The sequence below is a fragment of the Pseudoliparis swirei genome, chromosome 8, assembly GCF_029220125.1.
Source record: "Pseudoliparis swirei isolate HS2019 ecotype Mariana Trench chromosome 8, NWPU_hadal_v1, whole genome shotgun sequence".
Taxonomy (NCBI): Eukaryota; Metazoa; Chordata; class Actinopteri; order Perciformes; family Liparidae; genus Pseudoliparis; species Pseudoliparis swirei.
The window spans coordinates 10019253-10041507 of record NC_079395.1 but is presented as its reverse complement, the minus strand read 5'-3'; the positions used below and the strand labels follow the sequence as shown (position 1 = coordinate 10041507).

At 44.3% G+C, this 22255-nt stretch overlaps 1 protein-coding gene across 4 annotated transcripts in view; it reads left to right on the top strand.

Moving 5' to 3' along the window:
• The first annotated feature begins 18273 nt into the window (after positions 1-18273).
• The window catches only part of dab1b (DAB adaptor protein 1b), a 45645-nt gene continuing 41663 nt past the window's right edge, over positions 18274-22255 (top strand). For 2 of the 4 annotated variants that reach the window (XM_056421509.1, XM_056421507.1), the window contains exon 1: positions 19059-19367. The gene's annotated coding sequence lies outside the window, so the exon portion shown is untranslated. Of the gene's footprint in view, positions 18316-19058; positions 19368-22255 lie in introns of those variants that run through there. The other 2 variants (XM_056421508.1, XM_056421510.1) reach the window with 2 other exon arrangements.

Sequence of the window (22255 nt, the reverse complement as noted above, 5' to 3'; positions counted from 1 at the left end):
CCTGCTTACACGTTTAATTAACTCTCCTGTCATCCTCACCTGATTGTCCCTCATTCCCTTCACCTGGTCCTCACACCCTTCTCACCTGCAGCCCATCCCCTCATTAGTCCCTCATTCCCTTCACCTGGTCCTCACGCCCTTCTCACCTGCAGCCCATCCCCTCATTAGTCCCTCACTATTTAGCTCCCTCACTTCCACTTGTCCTCTGCCAGATTGTCTTGTGTGTCACCTCCAAACTCTCCAGTGAATTCCTAGTTCTAGTTCTGATCTGCCTGTTACGACCCTGTTTGCCTGTTCACCCGACTTGAGATTTTTACCTGCCCTTTTGGATATGTTGCCCTGTTTGACTGACCACCCGGTTTTGACCCTGCCTGAAAGATTAATTAAACAGCCTCCTCCTGCATTCCTGTGTTTGTTGTGCGTTTGGGTTCCAGTACCTGTAACCATTACAGTTGTGGGCTCAAAATACAAAATAATTAACTCAAATACAAAAATGTATTTATTGGTTCATCATTTTGGGCAACACATTACACAGTCAATGAATCAAATATTATCATAAGATATTGATGAGTCAAACTTTTGGAACCACTTTTCTTTAGGAGATAAAAGGGAATTTTGGAAATGTTTAATTCCGCTTGAGTATTCAACATTACATGTTGTCCTTCAGGTCAGCCAGGAAATAAAAAATAAAACACTGTCTAATCGCAGTGTGACACTGTTTTATAATCCTTGAATGAATTTAAACCTTTCAGCTTTAAATGGAACCATATTATTCCAATAACGGTCATTATCCCTCATATTAGCTCAGTGGAGAGAACAAGCCAAATGAAAAGGGCCCCTCTGTTTCCTATTTGACCTTCCACACCCACACTTGCTACATATGCTCTCTCTCTCCCCCTCCATCTCCCCGCCCTCCCCTCTATCTACCCCTCTCCTCTCTCTCCCCTGTTGCTACAGTTGCGTTAGGGGGAAATGGGGCTTAACCAAAATATTGTCAAACTGCCTGGAAAGCCGAGGGGAGGAAGCTGGGCGAGCAGATCCAAATAGCCACCATTTGAATTGCTAATTTGAGCTCCAAAATAAAAAAAATGCCGACAGAGCGGAGCACGGCGAGTTGGTCCTTATTAAAGCAACAGTCTTAACTCTTGGCTGAGGGGCTTCAGAGCGAGATCAAAGCATTTTTAAAAAAGGGCAAACGTAAGCTTCTTCAGGGGACCTTTCTCATCCATACACACCTCTCCCCTTTCTCCCTCTCTCTCCCCCCCCCCCCCCTCTCTCTCTCTAATTCTGTCCCTTCAGTTGCAAGCCTCCACAATCCCCTTTTCTCACAGCTTGGGCTTCTGCATGAGAACCACTACTCCCTCAAAGAGCATGCAAATGAAATAAGGAAATAAAAAGATGCAATGTAATGTCATATGCGTGACCTCATTGCATATTTTTGCAATATGCGGGTACATCGCGTGGCGTAACTGTTATCATCGAAATGGGATGTCGTTTGCTTTTGTACTGCAGGTGCGTTATTAAACCACAACACAGTCTGAATCTTCCACCTCTGCATGCTTTGATATCAGAAGTGATTTGTTGTCATATTATGGCCCCGCAATGTGAAACATGCCATTTTTCTTACATGGCGAGTGCCACTAGATGATCATGAGAGGAAATATAATCACATTTCTACTGTCGTTGACAGGAAAGATTGTTGAAATGGAGTAATAACAATCTCTCCTCGTCCTCTTTGTCATTCCCACGTCTGTCCTTCTCGTGCTCTCTGCCGATTTCTGCCATATCCATTCCTCGAAGAAGGCATTTCAAATCATTCAAATGAGAACGAGTGAACAAATGAATGTTTCATGAATGCGTTTATGATGAGGAAATGCAAATGAGGATGAGTGAATGAATGAATGTTTAATGAACGCTTGTTTAATGAAAAGGACTTATTAACTAGAGCGCTGACTTAGCACTGCGCCGCAGCCCGGGCCTACCACGCATGAAAGGATCACATTATATTTTGGCAAGGAGGTGATACAACACATTTAAATGAACAAGCGTCGCTAATCAGTCGGACCTGATTGACAGGACAGGGACATATTGAATTAGCATTTAACTGTCACTTTCCCGTGCCCATCTCTTTGTTTTGGATAATACTGAACAAACAGACAATCAGATTTTTTTTTTAAAGAAAAGAATTGGTTGTGCCGTGTCAATCCAGCCACATTTACTGGCTTCTGTGTCTGAGTTGGGATGGAGGCCTCGCCCATGAGGGGGATAGATCATTCACCTCATGAGCTGTTGCTGTCATATTTCCGCACATCTCACAGAGACAAACTAATAGAAATCATTTTTAATTTCACCCCTATGTCCTCGAGAAGGTGCTTGGGAGAGTGAGAAGTTGGGTGTCAAATGTGTCTGTTTGTGCAAAGGCTTTCAACTTACACACACATGCGTGTGCGTGGTGAATGTGTGTGAAATCCCTCAAATGAATACAACCCTGGGTGTGAGTGTTTGTGTTTACCTCTGCTTGAAAGGACCTCTAATCGTAATGTTTAAAGCCATTTTGGTGCAACTTCTCTCTCTTTATGGGATCTTTCCGCTCTATCTATCGCTCTCTTTAGACTGGCCTCATCACCCAGGTAAACCCAGAAGGAACGATTGGTTGATACACTGGCGCTGACTCGGGCGCTACTTTCTTTTTCATGCCTTGCTGCTGGGGAAAGCTGAGGTGTTGTGTTTCGGGTTGTCTGTCAGTCCTTCTCTTGTGAATGCGATATCTCAGGAACACCTCAAAGAATGTCTTCAAATGTGCCCCAAACGTCGACTCGTCTCAAGGTCGAACTGAGCAGATTGTGACGGTCAATGAGTCAAGTTCACTGTGACCTCACACATTTCTTTCTCTCTGCAACCAGCTGTGAATCTGCCACAGCTCCTTATAGAAAGGGTGAGAAGAGTTATTCAAGATAGTTTCTTTTTTTCCCTTGTGCTCCACTCTGCTCAGTTCCAACTTGACCTCCAAGCCTTGGGGCCTATGTTGTATTGGCTGGAGTGTAGAATCACTTCATAAGAGCTTCTGAGCTGTTCTATCATTGATTTATTTTATATAACAAATATGAGACAGGTGAGTCTAAATACAAAATGTCAGCCACAAGTGGCAATGACCGTGGCTGGAAGCCATTGAGGCCTCTAATATATAATATATGGATAAATACTTTATAATGATGCGTAGTCACTGCTTGGCTTATCAATGTTCCTTCACATGTCTCGTTGTGATTTTTAAGTTGCATTAGCGCATTTCTTTTTGCCACTTGGGGGCAGCAAAACAAGCTGCAAACACATTAATAATTTTGATTGTCAATGTGTTATTGATACGTCTTGCAGACATGAAGCAACATTGGCATTCATTTGGAGTTCCAGTGTGTCTCTCCGCCCAATTCACTTTTACCAATATATTCACTTTCCTTTTCACACTGTTTTGGTCTCCACCAACTTAGAAGCAAAATTATTCTTTATCATTTTCACCGGTTATCTACAAACTTGTGCCAGTCTGCTGTTTGGTGCTGAGCTGATAGTGCTAACCAGGTTTTTAGTTTGTGTTTAGCTTAAGATCCACTGCTGAAGAGAGCAGGGAGTAAAACAAAACATGTAAGTTGTTGTCACGAATTCCCCACCTTCCTAGTTAAATTCATCCTGCTTACACGTTTAATTAACTCTCCTGTCATCCTCACCTGATTGTCCCTCATTCCCTTCACCTGGTCCTCACACCCTTCTCACCTGCAGCCCATCCCCTCATTAGTCCCTCATTCCCTTCACCTGGTCCTCACGCCCTTCTCACCTGCAGCCCATCCCCTCATTAGTCCCTCACTATTTAGCTCCCTCACTTCCACTTGTCCTCTGCCAGATTGTCTTGTGTGTCACCTCCAAACTCTCCAGTGAATTCCTAGTTCTAGTTCTGATCTGCCTGTTACGACCCTGTTTGCCTGTTCACCCGACTTGAGATTTTTACCTGCCCCTTTTGGATATGTTGCCCTGTTTGACTGACCACCCGGTTTTGACCCTGCCTGAAAGATTAATTAAACAGCCTCCTCCTGCATTCCTGTGTTTGTTGTGCGTTTGGGTTCCAGTACCTGTAACCATTACAGTTGTGGGCTCAAAATACAAAATAATTAACTCAAATACAAAAATGTATTTATTGGTTCATCATTTTGGGCAACACATTACACAGTCAATGAATCAAATATTATCATAAGATATTGATGAGTCAAACTTTTGGAACCACTTTTCTTTAGGAGATAAAAGGGAATTTTGGAAATGTTTAATTCCGCTTGAGTATTCAACATTACATGTTGTCCTTCAGGTCAGCCAGGAAATAAAAAATAAAACACTGTCTAATCGCAGTGTGACACTGTTTTATAATCCTTGAATGAATTTAAACCTTTCAGCTTTAAATGGAACCATATTATTCCAATAACGGTCATTATCCCTCATATTAGCTCAGTGGAGAGAACAAGCCAAATGAAAAGGGCCCCTCTGTTTCCTATTTGACCTTCCACACCCACACTTGCTACATATGCTCTCTCTCTCCCCCATCTCCCGCCCTCCCTCTATCTACCCTCTCTCTCTCCCCTGTTGCTACAGTTGCGTTAGGGGGAAATGGGGCTTAACCAAAATATTGTCAAACTGCCTGGAAAGCCGAGGGGAGGAAGCTGGGCGAGCAGATCCAAATAGCCACCATTTGAATTGCTAATTTGAGCTCCAAAATAAAAAAAATGCCGACAGAGCGGAGCACGGCGAGTTGGTCCTTATTAAAGCAACAGTCTTAACTCTTGGCTGAGGGGCTTCAGAGCGAGATCAAAGCATTTTTAAAAAAGGGCAAACGTAAGCTTCTTCAGGGGACCTTTCTCATCCATACACACCTCTCCCCTTTCTCCCTCTCTCTCCCCCCCCCCCCCCTCTCTCTCTCTAATTCTGTCCCTTCAGTTGCAAGCCTCCACAATCCCCTTTTCTCACAGCTTGGGCTTCTGCATGAGAACCACTACTCCCTCAAAGAGCATGCAAATGTGCAAATGTATGTGGGCCAGAGACAGTGAAGCAGAGGCGAGAGGGAGGAAGAAGGCAAGCTTTGTTGGAGATTTCTAAATTGGGTTGCCTTTGTGCAAAACCACTGATCTCTTTCAAATGAAGAGGTAAACATGTGCTTGTGTCCCACTAATAGGCCGTCCACAAAGGGGGATCCACACATCAAAACACATATTTACACATGTTGAATAGGAGTCAGTCGCTGGAGGAGATGCACAAACACAACAACACGGGCATGTCTTTACCTACATGTTTCCTTTACAAGTCATCCGGGCAGTTGATATACAAAAAGTATCAGTGGAGGATAAACTCCCCCAATGAGTACTTCTTCCCCCGCTGTTTATACTGGAGTTATATATGTCAAGCAAGTATGTGCACATCGAGCAGGATCAGTCGAAATTAACCGATTTAGCTCTTAAATAATAAATGTGTACGCTTTTCTCCAATTGACATGAGGTTTAGTCCGACACACTAATATTCAAACTGTTTAAATTGATAACATTTAAGCACACCTCAGTGGTGCAAGTTTTGGACACAAGGAGTTGTGTTCCTGGTTAAATACGGGGTACCATAAATAATTAGAGATCGCCTCCAGACAAGTTATTCAAAAACATTGAGCATCCTCATTGAAAAATCCAAGATTTGTGAATGTGTTTGACTTTTTTTAATTTTATGTATCACTTAACTAAAATAAAAATGTCTGAGCAAGTGAAGTAAACATACACAACAGGTACTCTCAGTGCAGCAGAACTGCAGCTTATGTGATGTTTTCCAAACTGTCGGAAGAATCCTGTGAAGTGGAGCGCAGCTCATCCAGGCGGCGTGAAGCGTAATGTAGGTCAGATGTTTGAGCCGCGGTGGCGGTTCACAGCGCTGACCCAGTAACGAGCCCTGTGTCCTGTTCTGCGGTCAGGTACCTGGCCCACGAGGTTAGCTCCGTCCCTCGGACTGAGTCGTGCAGCGTCCGGAGGAGCGACGAGGCTGCAACATCCAGCTGTCGGGTCATCTGCAGGATACGCAGATCATCAGGATGTCAGTGTGTGCCAACAGCTGCTTCTCAGTGGAGTGTCCAGAAAAACCCAGTGGGCGTATTTATGCTCATCATAAGTAATTATGCACAATATTTATGTTTTTTGAGGAGCGGTGCCAACTGTTGCCTTAAATTCAAAGCTATAGAAACTACATTAGCTGAACAAATGTGATTTTTTTTCTGATCAAACACATGGATGTTATAAGAGTAACTGAAACTGGGCACTTCGCAGATGATGGAAATCAGGCTCCGGATGCGCGTGAATTAAGTTTAACAATATTTAATGGCAAGAAGTGGAAACAAACAATCAAGGTTCACGATCGTGGGTTTCGTGGTGATACAGGCTCAACAGGAACAAGCTTGAAGGATCCGGGTCAAGAGGAAAGAAAACGATCTTTCCCAAGTACAGAGTATTAGTCCCAAAATCAGCCAATCACCGACGCTTCAAAGGTAGTTCAGCCTCTAACACCTTCCTGTTGGATAAAAGTCCTGCTAGCATAATGGAGGGGTCAAACATCACGACCCCCAGGTCAAAACGCCACTTCCGGTCAAGTCGCTAGACAAGTATTTTCACAATAAAAGTCCCGTCTGTTATTGTCCGCATTAAAGTCACTTCACGGGCTTCAACCGGCTTCGACAATTCTGAAATACTAACTAACATTCATTCCATGCACATACACCACATTACTTCTTGCCATTGACATTTGCAAAAAGTAAACAGTACCCCTATGCTTCATAACACATTAACAACAATATCAATAGTCTCCCTAATATTTCCTATTATAATATCTTTCTATATGTATTAATTTAAAGCTCAAGACTACAGAATCAAAATAAACTTTTACAACCTAACAATGTCTTAACATGTTTTCATATAACATGTGATAGTTGTTAATAATTATGATAAAGCAGTGAAGGAAAAGGTCATGACACAATGAAAATATATCAAGTAAAGTATGTTATGCTAAGGAAACGGCTAGCATGGCTGCTTCAACTGAACTAGATCAAGATGTGATGAAGACAAACTTGCACCTTTTAGTATGTTCCTGTGCCTCATATGTACATAGAATATAGCTCCAATAAATACTTTGCAATTTTTAAACAACGAATGTATTTACATCTTAAAGTTTAAATTGTAATAAAATCCCATTATGTAATAAAACAGGTTTTAGTGGTTCTTTAATTTTATGGCATGAGATTATGATTATAAAAAGCTTTCACTTGTATTCGATACACTGTCTGTGTCATGGGATATTATCTCTAACCATGTTCTGTATATTTACTGCTTATCGGACAAAAATCAAACCCAATGTTTTGAAAAAGGTCGCCCCCTCCGAACATCCCAACATCCCCGTAAAAGAGCTAAACATGTGGGGTTTCATGTGTGTTTCACAATACATGCTTCTTCTCCTGTGAAAATGTGAATAAGCGGGTTGTACATTAAGCAGCTTATGTTTAGTTTATGACGATCGCCCTCCCCCCTCTTTCTACTTCTGCTTCCCGCTGCCACTTTCTAACAGATGTCGAGCTGCTCCACCTTACTCCTGTACCTGCCTGCGAGGCTCTGTGTGTTTGTCGACTTAATGCTGGAGTAAAGCTCTAATCTGCCATTAAGACAGGGGGAGAGAGAGGCTTACTGGTGTTTCTCTTACAAATCCACTTCCAGAAAACCCCGGCAGAGATGCTGCACTGCATCCTAAAGGATTAGCGAGGGGCTACCACGGCCACGGAGAGTGGAGAGGAGAGGAGAAATAAAAGGTCAAAAATAAATAATGTGACGAAGGAGAGGTGAGCATGGAAATAGTTGAATGGATAAAGGGCTGCAGGGACAGCCAATCACAGACAGACGGACAGGTAACCAAGGGGACAACATGTGTGGGTGCACTCGTTGTAGAACGAGGGGCTGTGGGCTGTTACATTTGATATCTGGCGGCCACACTTTACTCAATGTTATGTGCAAATATCCGTTACTGACAGGTCCCCGCTCTGCGTCTTAACCCCTTTCCACCGGTTCAAATACACAGATTCACTCCTCTCTTCTCCCTCCCTCCTCCTCTCTTCACTTAGCCTTTCCTGTAATGATAGCCAGACAGTACGGCCCTCCTAGTGTCACTGTGATGCAGCCCAGGCATGACTAACACCTTTCTGAAGGCTGTCCATCTGTGGTGGGAGCACTGGAGAGCCAGAGCAGGGGTCTGAAATGGAGCAGTTGTGACAGGCAGATGGCTCTGCTCCTCCGTGCCAGGACTGTGCCCAGTTCCCTCCACCCCCGCACGTCACCTCCTCTTGAATCAGCCCATCTGTGGACGGGCCTTGAGGGGAATGGATGTGGCCCACCTGGGCGGATGGGGGGCAGTGTCCATTTTGTTCTGAGTCAGACTGAGGGCCTTCAAAGACTAAAACACACTTAGCAAAGGAGAAACCACCCACACTCATCCGAGAAGCTGCCCTTTCTAAAGGTAATTGAAGGTTTTTCTTCTCCACCAAACACTGTGTGCTTTCTGTGGGCAGTTGCCATGGCTACGATAAAGTAAGCGACCACCTGTGGGCTTGCTTCTGATGTAAGGGGAAAACGGCAAAAGAAGACAAATCAACAGACTGCAAACTGATAGACTGAGAGTGCCATGGAATAAATCCAACATTTTAGACCCGCTGATGTTTCAGGACATTCAGATTAAAACATCTTGATTCAGCAGACACAAAAGCCGTTGGATCAGTCGGATAGGGAGTGAGTCACAGTGGCCATGGGCATCCGAATTTAGCGAGGGTCAGAGCAGCATGAACCCGCCCAAAGCAGCTCCCTCCACGGATTCCCCTCCTGCTGGACATCAATTTTCAGAGCTGCTGTCTAGGCAAAGAGCAGATTTGATTTCTCCACTGAACAGAAGTCAACCCTTGACCTTTCTCCCCTCAAAGCCCTGGTAGCCCCAAGTAGTTGCTATGGTGACAGTAAAGCGGGCGGTGGCAGTATAGCTGCAGCCCTGCAGGATGCAGAGCCGCTGTGAACATTATAGGAATAGATATACATTTCTCCAAGCCCCTTGCAAAGGAGTAATTGAATGTAGTCAGGAAACCCGCCCCCGTCAATAAATTACCTATTTACTTCTGGCCTTGAACAAGGTGACTGCTTGTCATACATGCCAGCACACTGAGCAGCATGACGCTTGTGAGGCTCCAAAGAGGTGGATCCTGTTTAAAAACACAGTCATGTCTGAGCACTCACCAGTCCTCCCTGTGCGTATGTGTGTGTGTGTGTGTGTGTGTGTGTGTGCGTGCACCTGCACACGTGCATGTACTGTATGTGTACATACATGTGTCCAAGCGTGTGAGTGTGTGTTGACTTGGTGCCAGTCGGTTCCTCGTGCCAACGCTGCAGTCTGGTGAGGCAGAGCGGCGTGTCAGCTGCACAGCTGTGCGCGGGCAGCTCCCATTGGTCGAGGTTAACGAGATAGAGAGCACATCTGCATCGGAGCAGAGGCTGTCATGCTGCTTCTCGCTCTCGCTCTGACTCGCCTGTATGTGTACAGATTTGTGCGAGAAGCGCACGGCGGTGGGTTTATTTCAATGTCTGTGTCAGTGTGTCAGTAGAAAGGAAATAGCATTTATTCTAGTGCATGATTATTTGCATTAGGCTACCAAAGCATTTACTGCATGGGTGCAGTACCCAAGGGATGCAATGTTAATTTAGGAAATGTAGTCTTTTAAATGTATATAATAGTCCAATTTCAATCAAGATCATAAAAAAACAGACGGAACAATTCCCAACGTAAAGGTCAAAGCTTTTCTGGGTTTTTCAACCATATCACATGGTCTTCATCTGTGAGTGGAGTTTGCTCACATGACGTGAAGATGGATGAGTTGACATGTGAACCAGTAAGTAGCTCATCCATAGCACTGTTGGGACTTTTCATCCATGTTGGCATATGAGTAACCGTGGTATTTCTGTTTTTGACCCTGCACATAATAGTTTCACAAAGCAATCACAACTCATGGTCTGCCGACAAGCTTTTTCCATAGCTTTGATCACACGGTCCGCATCAGCAGAGCGGACCATTTTTGCTGTCTAGACTTTCGAAAATCAATCTGGAAACAATCTGGATATGTCAACAAAAAGACGTATTTGGCCCGTTAGTGTGAGCGCGGCCGGCGTGTCTGCAGTGAAAAAGCCCTGCATGCGACCTTGAGTGCTCCAAAAGGAAACCAGGAATCTCAGATCTCCTGCACACATTCCATGTGAGGTTTGCAGTGCTTCCTCAACTGAAATTATGTAATAGTCAGACAGTAAAACAAAACATATAATCATAGATGATGCAATGATGCTCTACATCTGGGTGGCCAACCTGCGGCCTGCTGCTCATTTGTTAAATGGCCTGCAGAGAATGTTTTAAAATAAACCACAACACATATTTATGTATATATAGACATAAACACTAGATGAATTCAATGAAATTATCTTTTTTTTCCAAAAAAAATATATTTGACCATTTCTGCCTGCATTGTTTGTTTACGTTTAATAATTAGACATATTTTTATCTTGCATGTACATTTGCTTGATTATTTTTTAAGCGTGTACTTAGTCCATGAACAGGAACTAATAATTGAATAATAATTTGTTCTGCCTTTTTTTAAATTGACCCATTTGCAGATTTACATATATGATCATCACATTTTAACTTGGTAATTAGGCCACACACTGTATTAAGAGATTACAAACATGAAACTGATTGAAATCAAATTCAAGAGCAGCAGAAACAGAACATGTTTTTGTAATATATGGGTCATATCAAACGTTTAACTGTTTGACAGTGATGTGTACTTATTTTGATATGAAATTCTATTTTTATACCACACGGGTTTTCTGATCAATACACAGATGTTCTTGTCATTGTTATAACTGGTTGAAAACATACATTTACTAGTTTTTTTACCTGTGATTTATAGACCCTGTTTTACAAGCTAAAATGAAAGTGTATGCCTGTAATATGGAGGACAGATTGTATTATAGCTCTTACTTGAGATTTAAAAAACGGTACAGAAACGACAGAGACCAAACGATACAGATGATAAGAAATACAATAAGATAATGTATGAATAACCAGGCCTCTCTATGTTTTCAGACCATATTCCCCTCTTTGGTGTTGAGGTGCACAGGAGAGTCTATCTAGGACAGTAGCATGTTGTTTACACTACCTATTTACATTAGAAAGCCCCGTTACAATAGACTCACCATGTAGATAGATAGTCAGGGGTTTTAACGTTGAAGCCCATCATCCTTATTGTCTGTCTCACCCGGGGAATGTAGAATTAACTGATTAGCCAACTGGAGGGGGTAGAAGAAGAAAACGCCTGCGTCTGCTGTTTGATTTAGAAAAGGAAAGACAGTGGTGATTGTTTGAGCAGGCATGCATGAATTCATATGTCTATTTGAGGACAATGACTGAAATCGAACGTCACAAGACCCGATGAATGAAAGCAGGCCTTGATAATGTGCTTAACAAGTGTCTCCCTTCCTGTGTGTGTGTGTGTGTGTGTGTGTGTGGACACAAGTCTGTGCATGGAGAGCGAAATGGAGAGACCAACAGAGAGAGATGAGGGGAGAAAGAGAGAGGGCAAACATATTCCTCTTTACCTTGGATTCAGTGGCTGAGTCACTGCAGATAGAGGGCATTTTTCATGCTGCAGTGCTACACGGTCCTCTTTACTGCGCTATTTTTTACGACACTCTTCCCCAAGGATGTTGAAGTCTTAAGGAGGCCCCTGACTGGGATTAATATAACAGGCTGCCCATTACCGACTGACATTTGAGTTCTTCTCCTACACCATTACGCATCTACCTCGTTCTTCATCGGGCGGGTTATGGCGACAGCCGCACGTCACGCTACAGTACATGTGGAGGGATAAGCAGAATATTCAAACCTCCATCTGGCTCGCTCTGTGTCTATTCTACCTTTGTCTCTCTTTCTGACAGTCCCTGCTTCCCTCAGATCTCGTATCTCTCCTCTTTCTTCAAAGACACTCACACACATGTAGCATCTCTCTCAACCTGGCCGATTCCTCATCTACCTGCAATCCTCTCCTTTCCAAGTAGGTTGCAAGTATTTCACTTGGCTGGCCGGCCCAGCTGCTACTGAGCAATTCCACCATCAAACAATCACTCTTTTGTGCAGAGAAAGTTTCTTCTGTAATTATTGAGGGGATTCACTGTTTATTAGGATTCATGGTTGAGTTCTAAAGCGATGTAACACAGTAACGCCCCCCGTGGAACGAATCCAAACTGGGTCAGAGCCTCATAATATCAGAAGAGGAGCCTAATTATCATTTCTCTTTTATTGTCAAGCTTTATATTCTGCCAGATAAATAGAAACTCTCTAAACAAAAGGATGGCACATGTACGGATGGAGATGAGGATGCGGTGGGAGGAGAAGGAAACCCAGACTCTAGATGCCAGAGAAGGAAGCTCTGTAGTGGCGTGTGTCCAAAGCAGCTTCCAGCTTCTAAATAACCCATAGTCAACATTCTTGGTCTCGTTACATGACGATCAAAGCCTCCAATCTGGGACTGCAACAGTTAAACTCCGAAATGTCTGGTGCATATCTCGGGATAGCCCTGCACACGTGGAACAGTGAGTGGAGAGTCGGCCTGTGTGTCAGTGTGCCTCAATTTGCATCTTGCGTGCGTGTGTGTCATGTAAAATACGTTTGGATGGTTAAATATATATATATGTCAGTTAGACACAGAGAGGTGTGCAGCAGCTGCACCCATCTGTCTTCGTGTGATGATGCGAAGATGTATATGAAGGTGTGCCTGTCAGGGCTGTGAAGGGGAGGTCTGAAGGCCTTTTGATGCGCTTGATGGAAAATCAAACGCTCCCAGGCTCCCTCCTCTCTCGCCTCGACTCCTCATGTGGAGCTCCACTTTCCTGACGCCGTCCTGAAAGACCGACATCTGGGTGCCGCGCTGCAAAATTCACCCATCAGAGCACGTCAGTCATCTCAGATTGAATCTGAGCATCTTGTTATCCTCGCACACGAAAAGGTGAAGCAAGGCAGACGAATGCATTGATGTCAAGATGGACACAAAACGGTGATTTGCATTGGAAAGTTAAATAATGTTTATAATGTAAAGTAAAAAGATTATCAGACATGTCGAAACTACATACGAATACATACATGATTAATATTGGTTGTTAAATAATTAAATGCAGTGTATTAAGCAATTGGACTTCCTATTTATGTTTCACTATATTATGTTTTTCTTTCCTTTTGGGTGTTGGTGTACAATGTTTTAATTTCCTGTGCGACATTTCCAGTTTCTCTCAGGCTTGTATGATAATGATATCGGCGTTACATGAATATTCAGGGCAGTGAATGTTCTTGGATTTGAATCTGTGTGTTTTGTGTGTCGAACATCAATGGAGCAACAGAGAGGGTGAGCAGCGTGATACCATCTTGGAATAATTCCTCACTGCCAAGTCAAAATATGAGAAGCTTTTGCAGACTCACTGTATATTTTTGTCTGCACACTTCAGGGACAAAACATTATTTTAATCTTTAAGTGCATGTCTTTAAGTGCATCACCCTTTTGTTGTCATTTCCGGGGCTCCGTACACTGAAGGTCTTGTCAAGATGGACATGTCGCTGCGCAGCAGTGACAGACTTGATATACAATTTGTGAGGCTTCTTTCCAAAAGGTTCCCTCCTGTCCGGCATTTACTGACTTCAATTTGTCCCTCTCTGATGCGTCGTCGCTTTAAAGAGCATCAGGGAAACCCATTTCTCTCTCTTGCATTCATTTGACACGTGTGTGTGTGCGTGTGTTTTGGGATTTTATGGATTGAAATGTGCACCACACACACACACACACACACACACACACACTACGCTTAAAAACATGCACGCGCAGTGTGAAACGTATCCGTACATATACACAAACACTCCCCCTCTATGCAGTGCAGTAAATACAATGATTGTATTTTTGTGCATTTTCTCCAGGGTGGTGACAAGTCTTTTTTCCACTCGCATGGTTGAAATGAAATTCAATTATCTGTGGAATGGCTCCCCAACTCTTCTTTTGCTTTGAAGGAATCAGCTTGCTTGAGTCACCACTGTTGGACCCAAATGTGCTCAGTAAATCAGTGATGCGCAATGGCGCGAATATGCAATGGAGACAGATGTAATGTGTGTGTGTGTGTGTGTGTGTGTGTGTGTGTGTCTGTGTTCTATAAGTGTTTTTAGGCCGCTAATGTCGCTAATGGTTGGAAGTGACTCCCATCTAACTTTGTTACTCTGCAAAGTGTGTCACATGTTACAATGATGCCTGTCTTTTTGCATATTTTAATTAAATAGCTGGAATTTAGAATTAATCACTTCCTAAATTCATGGGGTAATTATATGGTGTTTGTCCTTGACTTGGCAGCGTCACCCACCCATGAATAAATGCATCATCGTCTTGTGATGGCAGACAAAGTTACGCTGACACCTGCAAACTTTGTTTCCTCCACTCAACCCTCAATTACCCTCTTTTACTTTCTTCTCTGACACAATAAATCACATACTGTCACATCGTCTTTGTCATCGGGCCCCGGTGACAATTTGATCACAGTGATGTGTGGGTGGAAAGAGTGCGCACAATACGTGCTTGTGTGTGACGGGGTTTCTAAATACTCAGAGCACTCGCTAAAATAAAGGGCCTCTTTGACAAACCGGACATGAGCGGGGTGTCGTGTGTTTCCATGGTACCCTGAAGAAGCCGCTGTGGGCTCAGATATGCTGATGGGGCAAAGACAGCGTCACCTCACTGTGTTCACGTACGTGGAGTACTCAGGCGTCTGGAGATGAGGGACCAGCCTGCTCGTCAGTTTACCAGAAAAGTCGGTAAAAGATCTTTGGATGAGATTACTTTTCAGAAATGGAAATAGTTCATATTTAAACATATGCCATCTACAATGTCTTTGGCCCATCGGCACGAGACAAACAGTTCAATAATCGTTTTACATCATGGAAATATGCATGAGAATATGAATATGGCATGAATACTGGAGAATAAAAGATGCAAATATCCTGTGACGTTTGCCACATTTTTACAACAGGCAATAATCAAGATGGTCAGACCCCAACTAGCATCTGTACATTATCCTGCGTCCAAAAAGTGTACAGATGCAGTCTGACCACATTGTGTTAGTGCTTCTAATTAAAAATGCGAGCTCAGCAGATGGAGAGAAAGACATCGGCTTTTACCAACAAAAATTTGAATTGGCACGGCTTTATTTACGGTTCTCGCCATTTAATATCTGAGCTTCAACTGCGTGTGACTTTGATGCTGTGGTTAGACCGCAGAATCCTTTTGACCTGAGGGCAAAGTTGACATCTTGCAGGAATTGTGCATTTATTTGAGAAATGTCAACGTTTACTGCTGATGATTTTGAGATTCAGACATGGCACATGAAAGGAATCCAAGGTGAGAAGACACAGCAGCCTTGAAATTCTCTCGACCCAAACAGAAAGCAAAGCAGAGGTTCCATTTTCACAAATGAGTGTATTCAAAGAAAGTAGATTGGCTGTAGCACAGTTTCCATGTTCTAATTATATTGTGTTTTATGAGCACGATTTTCTCCAGGACCTTCATGACCTTGATAAGACAGCTGGTCTGGCTACAAGAGACTAATGAGCTGGTGGCGTGGCTTTCACACAGGACACACCAATGGCAAAGAGCATGACACACAAAGCTAAACGTGTGTCGCAATACAAAGACTCATTTCAATATACCGGAGTGAGCGTCAGCACCGGCCCACAATCACAATGTCGCAGCTGAGTGCCCATTTTTTATTTCGCATCTTGAGGCCAATGTGTCGGTCGTCGCGAGGGATGAGAATCTCAGGCCTTTTGGGGGGTTTTGAGGAAAAGACTAAAATAATTGTGCTCAAACCCAGCTGGACTTGAGGTTGATGAAAGCTGTGAGACTGAAACCCAAACAACGAACAGAAAGATGCTAAGACACCCCACAAGGCTCAGGGGGAGTGAAGTCAGCGATCATTGTCCAGTGGGTTTGTTCCTACGAGCGTCCACTTTCTCATGAAACATCGTCTCCTGACTAACTCTTATTAAAACATATCGGCTACTGCAGCTTTAAAACAGTGGCAGTTGTAAATTCTCAGTTGAACGAATGTTCGCTGAATGTGTGTGAGTGAGCTGCACACGCCATGACAGTTAGCGTGTACGACCTGCTTATCTCCCTCAATGAAAGTGGGTGTATTGCTTTGCCACAGGTGCTCCGGCCCCCGAGGGGTTTGGCCCCCGGACCGACTGCCGTCTGAGTACATTATGATTAGCTACAGGAAATGAAGAGGCCTGGATGAGATTGATAAAGGGAGCGGAACTTTCCAGCAGCGGGGGGCCGAGGGTCACATGTCATTTATCGATGTCAAGCTTCTCCCCACTGTTCCTCTCTGAATGCTAATCACACACTCTGATAGCACAATACAATTAGACCTAATTAAAACAGCTCATTAGCATAGGACTCAGTGTAGGTCGAGCACAAGATGAGAACGCGGCCCTCTCTCCTGGAGAACAAGCTCCTTCTGTGGTGGTTTTCTTATGTTTGGAATATAGTTGAATGGTTTTGGGATCAGTACGTCTTTAGCGAGCCTCGAGCCGGGGAACACTGGCTGTTGAATGAGCATGTTTTCTGCTACATGTTGGGTCGCGATCCCAAAGCTGCTGTCATTGTAACCAGGAACTATTATTGATCAGCTCTCAAACCAAGGCGGCCATCAGTTGACCACCGCTCCTCTGGGAGATGACTAATCATTTGCCGGGGTGCAGCGATGAGAATTTGGACTGCGGTAATCTGCGGATTGAATGGAGATTAACCGCCATGTGGGGGTGATGACTCTCCTCTTTGTCTTTTTTGTCTGGATGGGGATCTGCGTGCCTTATCTCATCGCTCTGCCTCATTTCTCCGGGGCAGTTCCCTGCCGTTATCAACACGGCTCCATCTACATGGAAATCAAAGCCTTTGCAGAAGTGGAATACGATTAGGGAGGGGGAGAAAAGTCGAATCTTCCCCCTCTTGATTTGCGCTAATAATTCACCGCAGCAACCTACGAAGAGCCTGAGAAACAACACTTTTTCCTGTTATGGTAAAAGTGGATAGATGAATGAACAAGGTGGCAAACGAGCAACGTGTTCATGTGTAACTCGTGAAACATTTCATCTGTGAAGCTTCTTTTTGCCTGTGGGCCTTGAAAATGAGGATTAACTCTCGCTTCACAGGACCCAGCTGCCTGATACTGACCTCCTTTGTTTTTTAATGACCAAAGAGTTGTGTGTGTGTGTGTGTGTGTAGGTGTGTGCGTGTGTGTCTGTGTGCATGCGTGTACACACAGTAGCAGGGGTGGTCGCTAAACGGAGGGCGGGTTACAGAGGGGATTAGAAGCCACACAGCAGCCTCCCTCCCCAGTAAACAAAAGTACATGTACTGTACAGTGTGTGTGAGTGTGTGTGTGTGTGTGTGCGTGTACATGTATAACATGCCACTCCTGTGACACCAGACAGAAAAGAGGAAGACTGAGTCCATCTGTGAAAGCAGTGGGATTAAGCTGTACTCAAGCCAAGAGCTGCACGTCAATCAACCGCTTAAGTGTATGTTGGAGTGTGTGTACTTCTGCCGGTGTGTATGTGTGCTGCGTACACAACACACACGCACAGCTCTCGTCCGGCAGTGGGGGAGGGAGGACCCCAACACTGTTGTTTTCATTTGTAATCTGTGGGATGGAGTGAAGCCAGCGATGCTTCAATCACACTCAGCAGCTGAAACACAACAACAACAAAATGAAAGGGGAAACTTTTTTATTTTCCGTGGCGTGTGAACTCTTTTTGGCACCAGAACACGAATCTGATGGAACTGACATATTTTTGTTATGTCGAATGTAAAACAATGCTTTTGAAAACAAAAATACTGACATTTAATGAAGATAAACAAAAAAGATGTCATGGTTTCTTTTATCTGCTGGAATGTGCTCGACAGCCTCATGCACACATGGGTCACCCCCCTTCTACCGGGTGCTGTCTTTTTGAGAGGCTGTTGTTGCGCTCTCAGGACCCCCAACTGTTCCCCCAAAATGCACCAGCACTTCTGGATGGCCCCCTGTGGGGGCCAGTCTGAATCCACTGGTGTGCAAGCTGCAGCTATTCACAAAGGTCAAGGCCGTACAGTAGGTGTGTGTGTGTGTGTGGGGGGGGGGGGGGTATCTGTGTGTGTGTTTGTGTGTGTGATGGGGGCATGACCTGTTTGTAGTAGCCCCCCATAGGTGGGGGGTCATTATGTCCCCACGTGCCATGTACCAGTGATTGAAGCTGGCTCACTCTCCTACACCTTTCACCCCGGCTGGAGGGGGGAAATTGAAATCAATACGGCCTATGATGAGGCGACCGAAGTGGGACAGGGGTGAGGGAAGAGGGAGGGGGGGGGGGCGAGAGTGTTCACTTGACGGATGGCTGGTTAAAGCAGGGTGATCAATTACCCTGATGGATTGCGTTTTAGGGATTTGAGAAATAAGACTGATCTCTGTTCCTTTAAGACCTATTGTCCTCTGAAGGAGAAGGAATGGACCCGAGACTCTACTGCAGTTTGCATAATATCCTTGGAGGCTGGAATATCAGTCACTTGCATCTTTGTTGTAGTGGGAAGTGGCAACTGGTCCCTCCTCCTCTCCCTAATCCTTTTTTTTTCTCGAAAATGTTTAATCCCCTCCATCCCCCCCTCCCCTTCACACATTCTCCCTCCAACGGATCCCCTCTACATTATTCTCTATGCATTTTAAATATTTTTTTTCTGTCACCGGGGGCCCAGTTTCCCCGCCCTCTCTCCTCATTTTCGCACGAGTCTAGAATAGTGGAGCCAAGAAATAGTTAATCTCTCCGGCTGCTGCTATGATTGGCCGCTGTATGCAGCCCTCAGCCTCCTTGAATGAGAAACAGGGGTAACCAGGCAACTTCAGAGCTGGAGAGAGGGGAGAAGAAGAAAAAACAAGATCGATCTTTACGGGATTTCTGAATTATGAAAGAATTATGAACACGTAAAGCGCGAGACGATGTGATTTCACCGTGGCAATGGAATTAACAAATGGATTTTCTTAAACTCGCTCTCTCCCTCGCTCCCTGCCTCTCTCGCTCATTGGGGGGGGAATAGAGCGCTCAAATGAAGGGGACACAGATGTGGATTAAAACGGATAAATGGGACACTCCAGAGAAAGATACACTGAGATAAGGTGAGTGGCATCTCAGTTCTGAGCTTCTCTATGAACAGGAGTGTTTAAAAACTGTGAAACTGTAGAGCTGATTAAGGATGCGAGGCAGCTCCGCGACAAGGCAAGATTTATGGATAGGATGCGAAAATGGGTTGCGGAACAGTCCGCTGTGGATGACTGAGAAACAGTCACATATGTGATGGAAATGAAACGATAGAGATCAGAAATGAAACAAATTACATCAGAAATGAGCTCGCGAGGAAGATCATCGATGGTGCTTCTGGTGATTTTAATGTGGAGTCCTTTAAAGCGCAAACGCCGGTCGCCTGTCAAATAATCCGCTGTCCCACATAGAATTGCGCACAAATTTGAAAATGGATATCACGTTTTGAATTGATTACGATGCACGCCTTCCATATGTAGGCTGTGTTGCTTTATAAGATGTCATGTTCCAGGAAAAGCTTCAAGCTTTTTTTCCGCCACGTCTGTTCCCCCCCTCCCTCCACACATATTCAAATGAAGAGATGTCCTGCTGCAACAGCAGTAATAAGTCATCTTCAAACGACTGCGTGTTAACCGGCTCTGAGGCTGAGTGAATGAGTGCATGATGACGCATATGTGGATACATGTATCGATCGGGGCTCAGAAACGGTTAGAAAATGCTCATCGGGCTGCATTGGGGGATGAGTATACCTGTGGATGGATGGTTGGATGGGAGCGCGCAGCGCAGCGGCACCGGTCTGACCAGCAGCGCTGAGCCCGAGTCTGCCTCAACCAGCATAGATAGGCCTGTGGAAGAGTGAGTCCTTCGGTAATCATTCACGTGCATGGGTCACGTTGGGGACTAAAACAACCCTGCTAATTGCCGAACCGTCGACAGTGGAGGGCGTCTAAAATGCGTCAGAGCGTGCAATTGCGCACACATGAGGTGGATTTCATTGGCCAATGATGATCTTTTTATTGCGTTGGATATGCTTGGATTCAACTTTTACTGTCGGTTATGGATTTTGACTGTATACGATTATCATAGGAGCCAATCAGCTGTAACGTATTCAGGACTTTATTTTTTAAATCTCGTTCTTTTTTCTCAACAACACTGAAAACAGAGATATGCTTTGCAAACCTGTAGTAATTTTTCTTAAGTAATCTTTCTTTATAATTATTTTAACCTTTCGAAACTTAAACCCCCATTGTAAAGCTGAATATGAGCCAACGTGACCAGTTCAAATGCGCAATTCAGTACTGGCCCATATGTCCATCATGGTGCCCCGTGTCTGCTGCTTGAGTGCTCATGCAAGAGCAGGCCGAGATGGAAAAGGGCCTTGACTGTTGCTGTGGGAAAGCACTAACAAAACAGCTAGCAGCTATAAAACAGGCTGCTGGTTAAATAATGTGCTTGCCAACATCTTGTTGGCTCAAATGAGCACAAGTCGTGTTTATGCTGCGGCTCGGCGGGATGTAAGCAAAGGGCGGCAGTGGTGTTTGGCCACTGGTGCTAAAGTTCATCGGCAACTTCTGCCAATCGACCAAACTGTAATCTCCTTACAGAGGATGTTCTGCAACAGATCCTAAGCTGCACTCAATGGCTTTATTGTGGGACACATGTGTTATTCACACACACATTATCTCTCACACACACACATACCCCCCCCCCCCCCCCCCCCCCCACACACACACACAACATACAATTTCCAGTTGTCATCCCAAGACGGTTCTCTGCAGCCCAGTGTGAGTTGAGGGGCTTAAGATGAAGCTCAACAAAACACGAGCATTAAGTTCTCCAGTAAAGGCGTCTTTGTTGGGTCCCCCAGTGGAATCGAGACACTTAATTTAGCTCCTGACAGCAAAAGCAGCGAGTGGATATGGGAGCTATACCTTATCCGATAATAAGACTATAATGCATTCTCCCTTTTTTGCAATCATCGGAGAATGGTGAACGTCGTTCGGCTCCTTCTTTTTCATGTTATCCCAGTACAATTACGACAAAGCAGCGACAGCATTTGGGCTGGTTGTTGTCTTGCACTCCTGACATTATTGTCCCCCCTTCCCCCAGTGTGTGTTATCTCTTGCCTTTTACTTTGCTGAAAGCCTTGTGTGTTATCACATTTGTTGTTTATCTCCATATTGCAGTAGCATTACCTCAAATTGAACTCCCTCCAGATTTCCCAAGTGCTCTGAGATAATGCATCTAACAAACAGGGCTTACGTTGACATCAATGTAGCGTTGCAGCATTAGACACACGATTTGTGGAGTGGCCTGAATCTTTCATAACAGTAGTTTTATCGAGCTTGCATGATTGTGTCTGAGTTCTCATTTTGCTGGTGGCCTTCTCACATCCAGTTTACTCATTAATGAAGATGTGGCCTCTGGCAGAGGCAGGTCAGAGGTGATCTCAGTTGCTTCAGTTGAACAAAAGGTGAAGATTGCTCAGATAGCAGTGTGCATGTAGGACGCTGAATGATGCACATGCTGCTTTGGGGGTGTAATCAACATGACAGGTGCATCTGAAGTTGAAAGTGCAACGGGAGGGTGGCGTCAACCAAATGTGTCAGAAGCAAAAGCTCAAACAAGCTGTAAAAGTAACAAAAGAAAAGTAGCTCTCATCTCCCCATTGGGAAGTTTAAGGGAACAGTTTGACATGTTGGGAAATATTTGTATTCGTGGTCATCTCAAGAGTAATCCCTTAAAAAAATGAAAGTGAAAAAACAACCGTTTGCTTTTTTATGGGGTTTATGTGCTGGGTTATTATAGTCTCTGCTGAATGCATTGCAACTGGCTCTGGCCAAGAAATAGCCTGTAAAATAGTTGTTTTTACACTTTTTGCACAGATTAAACAAACAAGGTATAAAGGGTTAATGAGTGAGCTTCACATGAGCTTTTGTTACCTTTGGGCAGAGCGGGCTCGCCG